The sequence below is a fragment of the Balaenoptera acutorostrata genome, chromosome 1, assembly GCF_949987535.1.
Source record: "Balaenoptera acutorostrata chromosome 1, mBalAcu1.1, whole genome shotgun sequence".
Lineage (NCBI taxonomy): Eukaryota > Metazoa > Chordata > Mammalia > Artiodactyla > Balaenopteridae > Balaenoptera > Balaenoptera acutorostrata.
The window spans coordinates 21,183,025-21,199,566 of NC_080064.1; the positions used below are offsets into that span (position 1 = coordinate 21,183,025).

General features: G+C 45.0%; 1 protein-coding gene across 4 annotated transcripts in view; it reads left to right on the forward strand.

Annotated features, from left to right (window-relative positions):
- The window catches only part of ARID1A (AT-rich interaction domain 1A), a 70,655-nt gene that overhangs the window by 35,759 nt on the left and 18,354 nt on the right, over nucleotides 1–16,542 (forward strand). The window lies entirely within an intron of this gene.

The window sequence follows — 16,542 nt, forward strand, 5'->3', positions numbered from 1 at the left end:
ACATGATGAAATTAATGTTTTACAAAAATGATCCATTGGTGTGTAGCATAGTTTGAAAAGGGGATAGTCTGCAAGCAAGGGGATAAGTTCAACCGTTGAAATAGTTCTGGTGTTCAGTGGAGTTCTACCCCTCTGTCTCATTTACATAACCACCTAGTCTTAGTTGTGAGATGCACGGGAAAGAATCTATAGAACTGAGAATAAGTGCATTCTACTGGCTGGAAAATTTAACAGTGTTGGTATACTGGGTTGGGGCGGGGGTGGGGGGATCTCATTGACAGAAATAGAAAGGTTAATGGGAAAACTCATTTTTGAGGAGAAGTTAAGTTCCATATAGTGAGATATCGGAAAACAAATGCTTAGTTACTAGTTGGAGATAGGAGACTGAAACTTGGGTAAGAGCTGAGTCTGGATAGAACTTGAGAGTTGTCTGCATAGTGGTTAATAGTTAAACCATGGAATGAAGTTAAACCATGGAATAGTTAAACCTCCCAGACCATGCAGCATGGAGAGAGGAGCCAGATGGAGCCCTGGACAATGCCTGCGGTCACTGAGTAGAAGCGCCCAACACGTAGCTGGAGAGATTGGAGGGGGACCAGGATTGTGTCATATTTCCATATTTCTGGAAGCCAAGGAAGGGACAAAGATGGTGTGCATCTAAAGTATTTTCAAGGAATATAAAGTTAGATTTGTCATGAAGCAGGCTATTGGGATCCTTCTGAGGTAGGGAGAAGACCTGATTTCTGAGGGCTGGAGGGAAGGAAATGAGCAAGGGAAAGGTGTAAGGGTGGCGAGCACTCTTGAAAGGCATGGAAGGAGGAGGCAGCTGAATCGGCCTGAATTCCTCAGCTTCATCTCAAGACCCACATGTGTATAAAGCAGATAGGTGGTATAGAATGGTGAAGTTGCTGGCAGAACATGAGGAAGGTATAAACAGGCACGTCTTCCAGGAGTTGCGAGAGAAGGGAATCAGGGACACTGGGTTAGCTTAAAAGGGACACTATATCCTTGACTGAAAAAGTCTCGGAGGCTGCCATTGAAGATCTCAACCATATTTGTTTGCTCTGGTTAGATAGGAGTGGAAGTTGTTGATGCCAGGAGTGAGGTGAACAGGAGTAGGATTTTTAATGTCTGTTAAATTATCTAAAGATATTGTTGTATCGCTTGGATTTCCAAGCCCTTCTTTAGATTTCTACTTAACAACAAAGTAGCTATTAGCACTCATGCTTTACTACTGTGATGTTATCAAATCTTGAGAGCTTGGGTTATAGTGATCTGGAAAGAGGAAATGGGAGGGAACTCTTGTAGAATCTGAATCTTAGAGGGCAGGAGTGAAGCCAGGGAAGGATCTACAGCCAAAACGAATCTTCCTGGAAGGGCAGGAATTGAAATGTATTAAGTTGAATAATCACTTCTATTTTACATAAGAAGAAACTAAGGCTCGGAATTGGGATTTGAATCCAGCTTTCTCTGATATTTTAGATGAAATATTTCCTTTAGCATCCCACCCAGCAGAGGAAAGGCATGGACAATCTGATTCTCTCTTAATGTTTAGCCAAAAGCCTCAACCCTTTGTCATTTAACATTTACTAGATTTGTCCTAAAAGAAGAGTATAAATGGATTTCCATTTCCCTTTTTTGCCCAGACCTGCCTGTGATGGAGGCATAGATGAATTGTGAACTGAAGGCACAGGGAGGAGTGGGGGAGGGAAGATGGCCAAATCTATAGGTCAGGCCTGCTGGAGGAACTAACCAACTAGGGAATCACCTCAAACAGTGAAAAGTTGACAAAAGTGGTTCTTCGGTTTCCTTGTGTTGTATGGGAGCCTGTTCTGTGCCTTTTAAAATTTTTTTTAAATCTATTTTTAAAAAATATTTACTTATTTATTTTTTTGGCTGCGTTGGGTCTTCATTGCTATGCACGGGCTTTCTCTAGTTGCGGCCAGCGGGGGCTACTCTTCGTTGTGGTGCGTGGGCTTCTCATTGCGGTGGCTTCTCTTGTTGCGGAGCACGGGCTCTAGGCACGTGGGCTTCAGTAGTTGAGGCACGCAGGCGCAGTAGTTGTGGTTCACGGGCTCTAGAGCGCAGGCTCAGTAGTTGTGGTTAATGGGCTTAGTTGCTCCTCGGCATGTGGGATCTTCCCGGAACAGGGATAGAACCCGTGTCCCCTGCATTGGCAGGTGGATTCTTAACCACTGCGCCACCAGGGAAGTCCCTGTGCCTTTTTATAAAAACAGTGTCCTGATTAATGCTAAAACTTTAATCAGTTAGATCCTTGGTACTGGGGAAAATGTGGTCCATTATCTAGCAGCACAGATATCACCTGGGAGCTTGCAAGAACTGCAGATTCTTGGGCCCCACACTAGCTTTATTGAATCCAACACTGTTAACAGGATCTCCAGGTGATTCATGTGTCTTATGGTTCTGAAGCAAGGAGGAGTTAGGCCCTGAAAGCTGAGAGTAATATTTTCAAATAAAATATCATGCCAGAGACTTTGGAATACAATAAATTTTACCGTGTCTAGTAAACCAGTTGTTTTGTGGGTACTCTGGGGCCCTGACTCCCTGTGCCTACAGTCCAGACCCTGTTATGGGGCCATCTGCAGCTCCCAGCATACCTCTGCAACCTCACCTCTGGCCACTCGGGTGTGCCTTAAGCTCCTCACAAGCCGTGGTCCTTCCTGCCATTGTCCTTTTGCTTAAGGTGTGTGTGTGATCTCTGCTTCCCACCCCCCCGCCCCACTTTTTTTTTTTTTTTTTAAATGCCCAGCAAACTCCTACTTTGGCTTCAAAACCTAGCTGTGAAATACCTTCTCTGGGACTTCTTCCCATTTTCTTCATGTTGGCGTAGCATTATGCTGGTACTTCTGCTTGAGCACTCAGGCCTGTGTCTAATACCTGTGTTAGGCAAATACTTAGTAAACCTTTGTTGACTAGCCCCTAGGTTCTTGCTACCTACCTGATCTTGGGCACCAGCTTTTTGTTGTCTAGGTTTATTGGTGAGGGGCGGGGGAGGTGACAGAAATTCTCTAAAGGCTTAAAAAACTGGAATGTTTGAAGGATTTTAATTTTACACTGTTAGTGTTTCCTTTCGTCACATTTCATGGTAAAAGGAGGCAGGACCAACGGTTTTTGCCTAGGTTTTCGATGGCTTATTTTTAAAGGGATAACAGAAAATGTCACTAGCAATTTTGGTACCCAGAGAAGCTGGGCCATTCTGAGGTTGGTGACCTGTTTTCTTTAAATCTGACTGTGTATCTATGCTTTCTCCCCTTGAACTGTAATCCAGGTGCTCTTAGAAAGTCTCAGAAAGGAAATCCCCACCCCCCTCTCACATATCTGCCCAGACTGCTCAGAGCAGCTTGTACCCTGTGCAAGTAGCTGTCCCTTCTCTAGAACGCCGGTTCTCTGGCAGGACTAGCCAATCTGCTTCTCCATCTTAGTCACGCTGCTTTGGCCCTGATACTGCCTGGCGCCTGCTGGAGCCTGTGCTGCTTGCAGCAGATTACTGTATGCTTGTTCCTGGGCCCGTTTCCTGTTTCTATTCTAGTTGCTGGTGGCTCAGCTCTGCTTCCTGCCTGTGTGTCTCACACAGATTCCTCTCGCTGGAACCTTTTGTTTTCTTCGGAACAACTTCATTCTGAAAACTAACTGAGCCTTATGTCTAGTGTGATGGCTCCTGGGCTCAGTTAACGTTACTGAGGACTGGTGGGAAGTACCCCATTCCCACCAAGCATGTCACTTGGATTTGACCTTGTTTTTCAGTTTGTCCCCAGTCCTGCTACAGGAAGCTGGTGGTTCGTTACTTCAACCAGAAATTGGTATAAGAACTGGGATCTTGTAGGCCAAATGTGTCTTCACTCATTAGCAGTGCAGGGCTGTCAGGACTGTTGTGCCCTGGTTCTTTACCACCTGGAGTATGTAAACATATTTCCTGCTGCTGAGGAAGACAGTTGGTACCCTTTCTAGCCCAAGCCCAGAGAATACTTATTTGGGCTTGGGCAGGTAATGCTCTCCTCAGCAGAGTAAAAGCTTACAGAGAATATAGGGATGGAAAGGAAAGCATGTGCTGACTCAACCTTCCTACTTATGTGAGCAGTTCAACACCCCTCAGAGCTTAGAGTGGGAGGGAGAAAGTACAGGCAGGTTGTAAAAAGGGAAGAAGTGAAGGAGGTTGTCTTGGGCAAATGTATTTTAAAGTTCTAGGCTTCCCCATCTTGCCCATTTTTCCCCAGAAGACTCTGACTCAGGGAATATGCTTTGTGAATAATTCTCTTCTTTCTCCTTCACAACTACTCTCTTGGGATCATCTGACAGTACTGTGTCAGATAGAGTGGTTTCTACACCGAACCTAGGCCATGCTAAACCCTAGGTATGTTTAATAGAGAAGGATTTAATATAGGGAATTGGACTTAAAAATTGTTAAGAGGATTGAGGGGAGTATGTTCTAGGCTCGTCCTCCAGGAATCGGGATCTAGACCTAGATTTGACCCACCAAGGGAACTCCTGCTTGTGAGTCACTATCAGACTGAGTGCTCTAAATCTGCTATCTAGGGGTCAGTAAGCTGGAATCAAGAAGCAGCAGCTGCTGCTACCAGAACCAGCACCCAGTTAACTGGAAGATGACACCAAAATACTCCTGTAGAAACAAGTGAAGGAGATAGAAGTATGATCACTGCCATACTTTGATCTAATCTTGAGTCTGATTCTAATTAGCAGAACCTGAATTATAGCCAAAACCCATCTGCAGGGATTCTGGGAAATGTAGTTTTTAGCTTTTTAACCTCTGTAATTAGGAAAAGAGTAGAATGAAGTTAGCATGAGCTACTCCACAGCATATTCACCACACTAACACAAACACCACCATCCCCCTTCACCCCACTCTTTACATATATGAGGAATCCAAGACCCAGAAAGGTTAAAGGACTTGCCCAAGGTCATTCAGTAAATGAGAACATGGGCTTTCCTAATAGTGAAAGCCCATTGCTTTTACTACTAGGACAAACTCCTATAAAGGGTGAGTAAAAAGCTCCTTTAAGGGAAGGAAGAGTGCCATATTCAGAAAACAAGACTTTGGGGACTTCCCTGGTGGCACAGTGGTTAAGAATCCACCTGCCAATGCAGGGGACACGGGTTCGAGCCCTGGTCCGGGAAGATCCCACATGCCACGGAGCAACTAAGCCCGTGCGCCACAACTACTGACCCTGTGCTCTAGAGCCCATGAGCCACAACTACTGAGCCCACGTGCCGCAGCTACTGCAGCCCACGTGCCTAGAGCCTGTGCTCTGCAACAAAGAGAAGCCACCGCAATGAGAAGCCCGCACACCGCAACAAAGAGTAGACCCCGCTCGCCGCAACTAGAGAAAGCCCGCGCACAGCAACGAAGACCCAACGCAGCCAAAAATAATTAATTAATTAATTAATTAATTAATTAAAGAAAAAAAACAAAACAGACTTTGTCTTCCATATTTTCTTCTCTTTGGGGAAAGGGAAGGAGGAGGTATGGAGAGATGTGGGGTTGAGACTTCTAGGCAAAGGTAGTGATACTGTACCTTCTGGATTTGGGTCTCCTCCATAGGAAGATGTAGGAAGCATTTACTCTGGAAGGAAGAAACCTCAAAAGCTAGAATTTCTTGAAATTCCTGAGTCAACATATGGATGAACTCAGTTGCCTAGGTGACAGTAGCTTTCCTCCATCTATCTCCCCTTCTCCTTCTCTCTTGTTAGTGCTTTTATAACCTGCAGAGCTGTCTGGGAGACTACCTTGGTGAAGTACATGCCCTGGTTCTGCCATTGTCCTTCTCCAAGAAGACCAACCAAAATCCAAAAGCTAGCCCCTAGATTTGGGATTGCCCAGCTGTTTCTTGTCTTTCCGGGGAAGGTGGGTGAGGGGTAGCTTGGGCTTTTTGAACAAAGTCCTCCCAGAAATGCTATACTTACAGAAACCACTAGGGCCCCCCTGCACCAGAGTGAGAATCTTGGTCCAGAGAGGAGGGCCCATAGGTGTGAACTATGTTAACATACTTGGTAAATCAAGCATGGAATCAGCTCTGTTGTCTTTTTCTCATATTTCTAAGATATTTGGTGTTCTACCTGAAAGTTGTGATGAAACTGGTATGTGATCTAGTGCTGTCCCTTTGGGGGCCAGTGCTTGATCTCTTGCTCCATCTACTTCCGTGGCCAGAACCTATTTCTCCTCCCCACCTGGTGTCAGCATGGAATTGGCTGGTATTGTGATATCATCTCTGATTGCCGTGAGGCGGAGCTCATCTCCAAGCTGTTAGCTTGCTTCCCATTGACCTTTCCCAAGGGAGCTAAGAAGCCATGCTTTGTTGAAGGTGGGAACTAGAGGCTGAAGGTTCAGACTGAGAGCAAATCTGTCCCTTAAGGCCAGCTGTGTTGTGGGAGGAATATTGACTGTTGTTTACTGAGATGAGTGAAGGTAATTTCCTGATATTTGAGGGAAGGTAGGAGAGAAACCAAGTTCCAAATAAATTCACTGCATCTGTATTCAGAGGAACTGTCATCAAGAATATTCGTTTTTTTCCCTCCTCGTCTTTTGCTTTTAGGACTTGACTATGTCTTTCCCTGTGTACAGAGTTGTTGTTGTTTTTGTTGTTTTTTTTTTTTTGGTTTTAAAGGCCTTCAGGGCTGTCTTTTCTGGTTTAGGAGTCTATCCATTTCCCACTCTCAGATTTTTTTGTCCCACCCCCTCCCCCCAAATCTTTGGATTTTATCTAGACCCATAGGTCATGGTAGGGAAGACCACTGGCAAATATAAATTTAGGGCTTTAAATATCAAACCAAGGAGGCCATCCAGCCCCCTAGACCTTGGTCTACGCTGTGTTCAGCACAGTGCCAACTTTACCTTCCCTACTTGTGCACATTACGTCCTCCTTGCTTTCTGGTTGCTGTATTTCTGAGGAGCAGCCAAATGAGGTGAAGCCTAAGGCAGTACCCCTCCCCCTTACACTTCTCAGATCTAGAATTCTGCCGTCTTTTCTGTGTTCCTTTCCTCTCCCCCTTTTCCTATTCTCCTTACTCAAGTTCTAGGATCCAAGCTGATGATCATGATGGAACATGGTCTGTGTGATTGGCCTTCCTGACAGGGAATGCAAGCTTGGAGAAAGTAGGGGGTTCTTAACTTCTTTGCCTTCTCTAGCTTTACAGTACTCATTTCCTGCTGGGATTAGAATAGCCCTATTCCATAAATATGCACTGATCTTGACTGCTCTAACTCAGGCCCAGCTCTGACCTAGTTTCATTTTTTTTCAGATTTGAGTCTTAGCAGCTAGTGACCCTTACAACACTCTGTACACTTTTGGCCAAGAGGTGGTTTCTGGCTAAATGAGACATTCTCTAATGAGAAATGCCTAAGTGAGAAACCTTGGCAGGGGAAGGGTATGTGTCAGAAGGCTGGTCAGGTAGGTAACATGGGTATTATACAGACCTGGTGGGGTCTGTGACAAACTAGAAAGCAAGGTTTCAATCGATCAGTGCCTCTGGGAGTTCTAGGATCTGTTCTTTTCACAAGTTGGGAATCTGGGTTTTTTTATGTAAAACATCTGAATTATTAGAAAGGTCTCTATGGGGATGCTGGGCAATGGATTAAAAGGTTCTCTGAGGCTTGTGGGTCTGCCCCTGCAGCTTCTTGTGGATTGCCCATGTAGCTTTGGTTCCCTTGAGCTGGTGCTTACAATTTTTCTGGGTTTAGGGGCCAGCTGTGGGAAACACCATCTATCTGTTGCCAACTCTTATTGTGTTTTTGGTGTTTGTTTTATTGGCTTGGGGAGGGGGAAGTGCAAGGGAGATGTTGAGCAGAAGCACTCAATGTGATTAAACCTCTAGCCGAGCAGATCTGTGGGAGCAGAATATCGACCCCTGGAAAATCAATGGCTGCTGCAGTGGCCGAGCTGCTGTTTGAAGGGGCGCCCACTGCAGGAATGCCGGCAGCCCAGCACTCTTTCTTCTCCCTGCTTTTTACCTCAGCAGCGCCCTCAGCCTCCACCCAAAGGGTCAGACCTACCTCAAGAGATTTTGCTGAGGTGGATTAGAACAGCAGGTTCTTGTTTTTTGTAATTAGATTGAAATTTCTCCAGTGACACAGAGCCCCGCCTCCCGACAGCCTCCTTGCCAGACGTTCCTTCCCTGCACTGCAGTTCTATCAAGAGCTCTTATCAAGTGGCTGAGGCCCTTTCAGGATTGCACTTCTCAGTTCTAGGCAGGAGAGTCAGTTCCCTTGATGACAAAACCCAAGAGTCCCTCCTTCATTGTGGAGGTCTAGAGTGGAGGTGTGCAGGGTTAGGGTGGGGGAATGACTATTAAAGGAAAGAGACTAAATAGAGATTGGGTCTAAAGAGGATGCTTTTGAGTAATATTTATCAAGCATTTATAGTCTTTTGTGTGCCTAGCATTTTTCTGGTCACTAACAACATAGGAGAATATAGCTCCTCGGGCTAATGAGGAAAAAGGCAGATTCAGCACAGTACCATCAGTCCTGAACATTGGGTCTAGAGGATCTTGAAGGGACTCTGGGCTCTGCCTGCGGAGCGAGGGTGAGGGGTCAGGGTAGTTATACTGTGATTGTGGAGGCTTTGCCCCCACAAAGCTGTTCTCATCTTTGAAGATCCCAAGGCAGAAAACAATTTTAGTCTATAGTTGCTACACCTATAGTGCAACTTCAAGCAACTGTTCCTCCCACCCAGTTCTCTTTGATAGCTGGGAAATGGGCTACGCTGTTGTGTTAGAGGAGAGTTCTGTTGCCCCATTGTTGGAGCACGGCTGTGGGCAGGGGGTTGAAGGTTGCTTGGCTCATGCCCCCGGAAAGGAGTAGTTCGGGAGTTGGGGCTCCTAAACAAGACCCAGTTGTTCTGCAGTTTGCAACGGTGGCTGCAGGGCTGGGTGAGGAAGAAAGTGTGAAATTATCCGAGATGAGGCCGCCTAGAGGCTAGGAGTGTTTTGACTTCTCTCTCTGGGCCACACCCTTATGCTTGGTAATAGGATTAGGGCACAGGAATACCAGCAAAGATCAGACACCTACTTTCATGGGACTTAACTTCCTGCTTATCTCCCTAGATTCTAAGTCACTCTCTCCTCCCTCCTCACCCCTGTACATTAAGTATCCTTCTAAGGACCCAGAGGTGAGGAAAAGTACTATACCCTTTAGTATAGAAAAAGTAGGTTTAGATTAAGTGAGTTATAGGCTGACTTGAAATAACCATGAAAGAAAGTTTAGAAAGGAAGAGTGATTTATAAGGAAGAGTGGCTAGGAAAGAGAGGAACACATAGCACTGTAGACTTGTAGAGTTGGATTATCTAGTTTTATTCTTTCCTTCTGCAGAAGAACTAAGTGATGCCTAGTGAGGTTGGCCTCTTAGAGTCATGTAGCTAATCACCTGCTGTGTCTGGAGACAGACTGTTGCCTCACCTTGTTTGGAGCATGGAGCCTAGCCTTTGATAGTGGCAAACTTCCACCTTACGGTGGAAAGAGTGCAGGCTTTGGAATCAAAAATATGGGTTTAGACCCAGTTCTTCTGTTTAATAGCTTTCTCTCCTTGGGTAAGTCATTTAACTTCTGAGCCTCTTGCTGCTTTGTTAAAATGGGGATGATACCTACTTCAGAAGATGGTGAGAATGAAATGTGAGACAGCCACGTACCTTAGGGTTGAACACATGATAGTCACGTATTCGTGTCAGTTCTGAGTCCCTTAAAGAGGGAGACACGAAGGGACTTGCTTTATTCCTCTTTCCAACATCCTTTGAATTTGGAGATTTGGTCTCCCCGAGCTTTCTTTATGAAATTTGATGCGTATGTGTAGGGGATTTCGTCTTGCAAGTGGGCCCCTGAAAAGCATTCTAGAGACAAGAAGAGTCTGACCTTTCTCTACTGTGCATTTCCCACCAGGCAGCCAGAAGGTACCAAGAAGAAATGATTCACCATCGCCAAAATAAAAGCTTGTAGAAAAAGAGAAGTGGGAGTTTGGTGAGGGGTTTTTGGGAACTTGGGGTGGGGGGTTAAGAAATACGAGTTCTCTGAGCCTCTCCCAGAGCAGTTTCTTCTCTCCCACACGGTGAGTGTAGTCCAGGCAGGAGATGGCGCTTGGTCCGAAGCTGCAAGGATAGTTGCCAGCCTCTGTGTCTTTTCTTTCCCCTTCCTTACCACCTGCTTAAATCCTGACTTGGAAGTAAGAGGCAGCCTCTTCTGTGTGTTGATTCGTTCTTGGCATTTCCGCCAGCACCGCTAGCCTGCTCTCAAGGGAGGGATGGCATTTGGTCTCTTGGACTAAGAGCATGTATTAGAACAACAGAGCAGCAGTCCTGTAACTCTGGAGTCCCTTCTAGCCTGGGTGGGTCAGATCGCCCATCTTTACATTTAGCAAAGACTGAGGAGAAGAAAGAGAGAATTATTGTACTGAATATTTTTTGTGAGTGTTTGATAGAGGTAGCCTCTTCCTCCCCTGACCCTTGACAAATATGTTGCTTAAAGAAGGCTTTATGAAAAAATCAGCTCTCCCCAAAATTTATTTGCCTTAAGTAGTTCTGAAGTAATTAAGTTTGTCTTTTTCCTTGAAGTTTGTTAAAACTGTTGCCTCCTTTCCTACCATCTGCCTTTCATCAAAGGTTAAGTTTCCCAACCTCTTCTGTGTTCTTCAGGATTTCCTCCCATTCTCCAGCCTGGGAGCAGCCTCCCACAGTGACCGTGGATCTGTTAGGCTAAGCAAGTATGTGTGTAGAATTTACCTGGGGTGGATGGTTTCCCTGCCAGTAGTCAGCACAACTTTGCAAAAGCTCTTCACAACTGAAGGAATATGAGGACTCCATCTGGGGGTTAACAAAAGCTCTATTTCTCGAGGATTCAGCCAAATTTATGAGAAAACCCTGAATCTGAGCATCGCCATGAGCTCGTTCTTTAGACTTCCTTATTGATGTTGCTTAATCTGCTCAGCAAAATGAGCTGATGTCATCCTTGTGAGTCTCTGTCAGAAGATTGTTTAACCGCCCCCCCCCTTCTGTAACCCTGATCTGGTATCTTCCTGCTTGAAAATGTACTTAATCAGGCAGCCAGTTCATGTTAGAATTTGTAGCTCTTCCTGTGAGAGCACTACAAACACCCCCCACCCCCACCCCCACCCCCCCACACACCCCCAGTGAGGTATGGACTGTGTGATTTCGGGCATGGTTTTGTTGTGGTGTGAAGAGGTGTTAGCTGCTGAGTTCTCTTTGTCAGCAGAGCCTGACAGACCCATGCTGGCACTCGCTGGGGCTGGGCAACCAATCACAGCTGGAACAGTTATCGTCATGGAATCCCTATGGGCTTCCTCTATCAGGTCACATCCCAAAATAACATTGGGCAGTATTTCAAGTGAAGAAACGAAGGCTTTCGGGGCTGTAGCCAGCCTGGAGTGTGAGATTCTGTGTGAAATAGTTGGACCTGCTCCAGAGCTTTTGATCTGCATGGTAGATGAGCAATAAAATGCATGAAACACGTTGGAAACACGTGAGGAAATTCTCCCTGGCCCTGCTGCTTCCTTGGAACTGGCAGGGCACTGAGTGGGCTGATCCTCACCTCCTATCTCTCAGCAGGATTATGCTTGGCGGAATGCAAGCCCGGGAAAAGAGATCTTTCCACTTACAGGGCATTGCTACAATTCTTTCAGCAGTCCTCCTAGAAGACACCTGTTAGGTGGGCTCTTTTGGGAGAACTGAGAACCTGAGTCCTGAAATGCTAAAGGTCGCCCCACCAGGGAGAGAGAGTAGGGGCTTGGATTGATTGAACTTTGTCTGTGTGATATGTGTGCTGTAGAAAGCTGTACTTGTTAGGCACATTGAAGTCTGACTCAACAACCAGACATCCGGCTTTTTGTGGAACAAAAGACCTGAAAAACTGGCTTTTTGTAGGGTAGAAAGCAGAGGTGTGTCCTGTGCAATAAAAGGACGTGGAGTTCAGAGCAATATCTGTTCATGTAGATAGAGGAGGGAGACTTCTTTTGGAGTCTTCTGCCTTTACCATTCCCTCTCACTTCCCAATAAAAACATTTACTGTGATTAGCCGCTCAGATTGATGGGTATGTCTTATATCTTATACTGCCTTGTGCAGTTGTATCTCTCATTCGGGGTATTGCTGCTGGTATTGCATTTTCCATATGGCCCTGACTATATGGTGCCGGTAGAGTTTCTTGCAGATGCCACAGGGGCGTCAACAGACTCAGATTTGTCCAGTCCTTTCGTCGTATAAGTGAGAAAACTGAAGCCCAGCTTGTTGCTAGCTTGCCCGAGGTCACAACTGATAAGTACCAAGAGCTGGGCTTTGGTCTCCTAACTCAAGGTTATGATGCTTTTTCCTCAGTCTATATAGTATCACAGCATAGTGGAAAGAGAAAGAACATAGGCTTTGGGGTTCAGCAGATCTGGGTTCAAAGTCTAATTTCTGCCACTTACTGGCTGGATGGCTTGGGCATGTAACCCCGTCTCTCAGCATCCGCTTGCTCCTTTTCAACATGTTAGTGGTGGTAGTACCTACTTCCAAGAATTGTAGAAAATTAAGTAACTCCATAAAATGCCTGACACATTGTAGATGCTCAAATGATAGTTACTGTTAGTATTAATATAAATGATCTGTTACTTCCTATGCTAACATTCTGGTTCTTAATATTTTTTTAAATCAACTCCCCCCATGCTAACCAGTTGCCATCTGATGAAAATGACAGTTTGAGAGACTGGCTTCAAACCAACCAAATGAGAGAGATAAGAAGATTAATGCTGATTCTTCCCCTCCAGTTATTCTGTGCCCAGGCATCCCAGCCCACGTGGACTGCTGTTGACAGTGGTTTACTTAGTACTTTTTTTCTATGAGGCTCAGGGCACTTTACCAAAACTGACAGCTCTCCTCAGAATGCCTCTTGTGAAGGAAGCTACCACATTGCCACCACAGGTGCCTCCAGGGTCCTGAGAGCCCAACCCCAGCGGCTGCCAGTGTTATTTTCAGGCTCCTGGGGTTCCTCAGCTGGGCTAGGACGTTTGCTTGTGTATCTTTGGAGAGTCTGGTTTTTAACAGACGTGTGGCTGAAGGAGCATCTGTAGGCCCCGCCCTGACCCCATAGCAGTGGTTGGTGGGTTGGTGGGGTTTTTTCCTTTTATTTTTTTTTATTGATATATATTTGATATACAACATGATATTAGTTTCAGGTGTACAGTATAACGATTCAGTATTTGTATATATTGCGAAATGAGGAACACAGTGAGTCTACTTAACATCATCACCTGTATAGTTACAGAATTTTTTTTTCTTGTGATGAGAACTTTTTAAAGATTTCAGATATACAGTATTATTAACTTCAGTCACCATACTGTACATTACACCCCCATGGCTTATTTGTTTTATAACAGGAAGTTTGTACCTTTTAACCCCCTTCTCTGATTTCTCCCCCCAACCTCTGGCCACCACCAATCTTCTCTGTGAGCTTGGTTTTTGTTCTGTTTTGTTTTAGATTCCACATGTAAGTGAGATCATACGGTACTTATCTTTCTCTGTTTGACTTATTTCACTTAGCATAGTGCACTCAAGGTTCATCCATGCTGTCACAAATGGCAAGATTTCATTCTTTTTTATGACTGAATAATAATATTCGTCTGTGTGTGTGTGTGTATGTGTACACCACATTTTGTTTATCCATTCATCTGTCAGTGGACATTTAGGTTGCTTTCATGCCTTGGCTATCGTAAATAATGCTGCAGTGAACATGGGGGTGCATGTATCTTTTCGAGTTAGTGTTTTGGTTTTCTTCGGATAAATACCCAGAAGTGGAATTGCTGGATCATGTGGTAGTTCCTTTTTTTTTTTTTTTTTTGAGGGACCTCCATACTGTTTTCCATAGTGGCTGCACCAATTTGTATTCCCACCAGCAGTGCATGAGGGTTCCCTTTTTTCCACATCCTTGACAATACTTGTTTCTTTTCGTCTTTTTGTTAATAGCCATCCTAACAGACGTGAGGCTTATTGTGGTTTTGAATTGCATTTTCCTGATGGTTAGTGAGGTTGAACATCCTGTTTTTTTTTCTTCCTCAGTTCCTCAGGAGGTCTCCAAGGATGTACACCAGATGGCATAGGGGTTCCTCTATTGAAGGCAGCAGAGAGAGAGCAAAGGGGACTTTAAGTTTACCTATACTATCTGAACTGTTTTTACCATGAGAATGTTCATGTTTTACTTGTTTAATCAAAAACAGAAATGTTTAAAACACTTAATTTTTCAAGGCCATTTGAAGAGTTCTTGTCTTATGGATAGACCTTCAATTCCTGTTCTGTTCCAAAATATGCTGATTTCTTTTTCCTCTAAGCAAGTAGCTCTTATTACTAGAAGCTGGTGGTTTGGTAAGGAATGGAGACAGCAGGTGGGAATGCTGAGGAAAGCTACTGGTGCCTAAAACAGAGCATTGGGCTGTGGTTTCTGTTATAAACCAGGGCTTAACAAGTGGCTTTCAAGGCCTTTTCTGGCCTACACAGTTGGCTCCTCTTGTCATCTTGCTGCCTGTTTGAGTTTACTCTCCTTGGTTCAGAAGCTAGGTGTTCCTGGTACAGCTTAGCCCTCAACGTGGGGAAGGAGTCCTCCACTCTCGGGATGAACTCAGGGTTCTTCATAGCTCCAGGTACTTTAGTCCTTTGAGAGGAAAGAGGCCCTCTGGTGTTACCTAGAGGAGGGCTTCTTGAGTTCTCTTCCATGCTGGGACTAATTCTAGTTGCAGTTTGAAAGCATGCTATGGTGTACTGGGTCTGCTTCTTGTAGGAAAGCTAGCATTTTCTGACTTCTCAGCTAACACTGAGAGCTGAACACAGACACAAATGCACACCTACCTACCTGCCTTGCCTTCAAGGCAAGCTTTGTTCCCACAGAACTCAGCAGAAATACTCCCAGCCTAGCGAAATAACCAACTGGTTTGCAAAAGGTCCAACCAACCTGGATACTTAGGGGAGAGCCTAAGAGGTGCTCTTTGATCTCCAATGTTACTGTCCGACTCCAGGGTCAGAATCACCTCGAACTGATCTTTCCAAGGTGAGCTTGTTGTGGGAATAGGAATAGACTCAAATCAGGCCATTTTGGATTTCCTTCCTCTTCAGATGTGTCTCTTTAAGAGAACTCTTTTCTTAACTATTTGAGTATTAGGGTTTTCACAGACCTGAGCCCGTACCCAAAGCTTTCATTCTTTCTTCAAGGTACAGTTAGTTCCCAGCCTGAAGTTAATGCGTGATGTTGAGCCCATGGTATTGCTAGAGAGTGAACTTGGGGCTGGGGGTGGGTTGGGGGTGCATTTCCTGGGGTGAATACTTTTCTTTTTTTCTTTTTATTTTTTTGCCGTGCCACGCGGCACAGGGGATCTTAGTTCCCTGACCAGGGATCGAACCCGCGCCCCCTGCAGTGGAAGTGCAGAATCTTAACCACTGGACTGCCAGGGAAGTCCCTTTTTCTTTTTTAAAATATTTTTCATATTGAGCTCCTGATTGCTAATCTTGGGGTTTACTGACCTAGAGTGAACTCTTTACCGATTAATTCAAGACAAGCACAACCTCCAAATAAATACCAAATTCTCATTGAAACACTTAAAACTAGGGAAAAAAACTGGGTTTGTTCAGTTGGCAAACATTTGTTCATCCCTGTTGTTGGCCAGGTGTTAGGAATGTAGTTCCAGACCCTCTTGGCAGTTAAAGAATTGTCTGTGCAATATATCCCTTTCTTACCTCCTACCCCTTATGTTTTAAAGTATGGTAACTTGGAGTGAGTTCTTGGTAAATGTAGGTTATAATAATTTGATGGAGAGGGGATCTGTGAACGTTGCCCAAGCTTGTTAACATTTTCTTATAGCTCCTGATGCTGTCCTGGCAGTGTTTTGTTAAGTTTCCCCGTTGGAAAAGAACTAAAGGCTCACTGAAAGAGCTGCTCTCTTATGACTGTAGAAGTTGGGGCTGGGAAAGAAGATGAAAGTACTAGATGTGCTTCTGGTAGATAGACCAGGGGTCAGCAAACTATAGCTTGTGGGCTAGTTACTTTTTTAAATTAATTAATTAATTAATTAATGGCTGCGTGGGTCTTCGTTGCTGCGCGTGGGCTTTCTCTAGTTGCGGTGAGTCGGGGCTACTCTTCGTTGCGGTGCGCAGGCTTCTCATTGCGGTGGCTTCTCGTTGCGGAGCACGGGCTCTGGGCACGCGGGCTTCAGTAGTTGTGGCACATGGGCTCAGTTGCTTCGCAGCATGTGGGATCTTCCCGGACCAGGGCTCGAACCCGTGTCCCCTGCATTGGCGGGTGTATTCTTAACCACTGCGCCACCAGGCAAGTCCCTAGTTACTTGTTTTTATAAATAATGTTTTGTTAGAACACAGTCACATCCATTTGTTTATGTGTTGTCTGTGACTGCTTCTGCACTCTGGTGGCAGAGTCAAATAGTTGTGACAAAGACTGTGTGGCCTTTAGAGTCTAAAGTATTTTCTCTCTGGCCCTTAATAGAGAGTTTGCTGTATGTAAGCTATAGTATCACGACTGCATAAATGTGTGC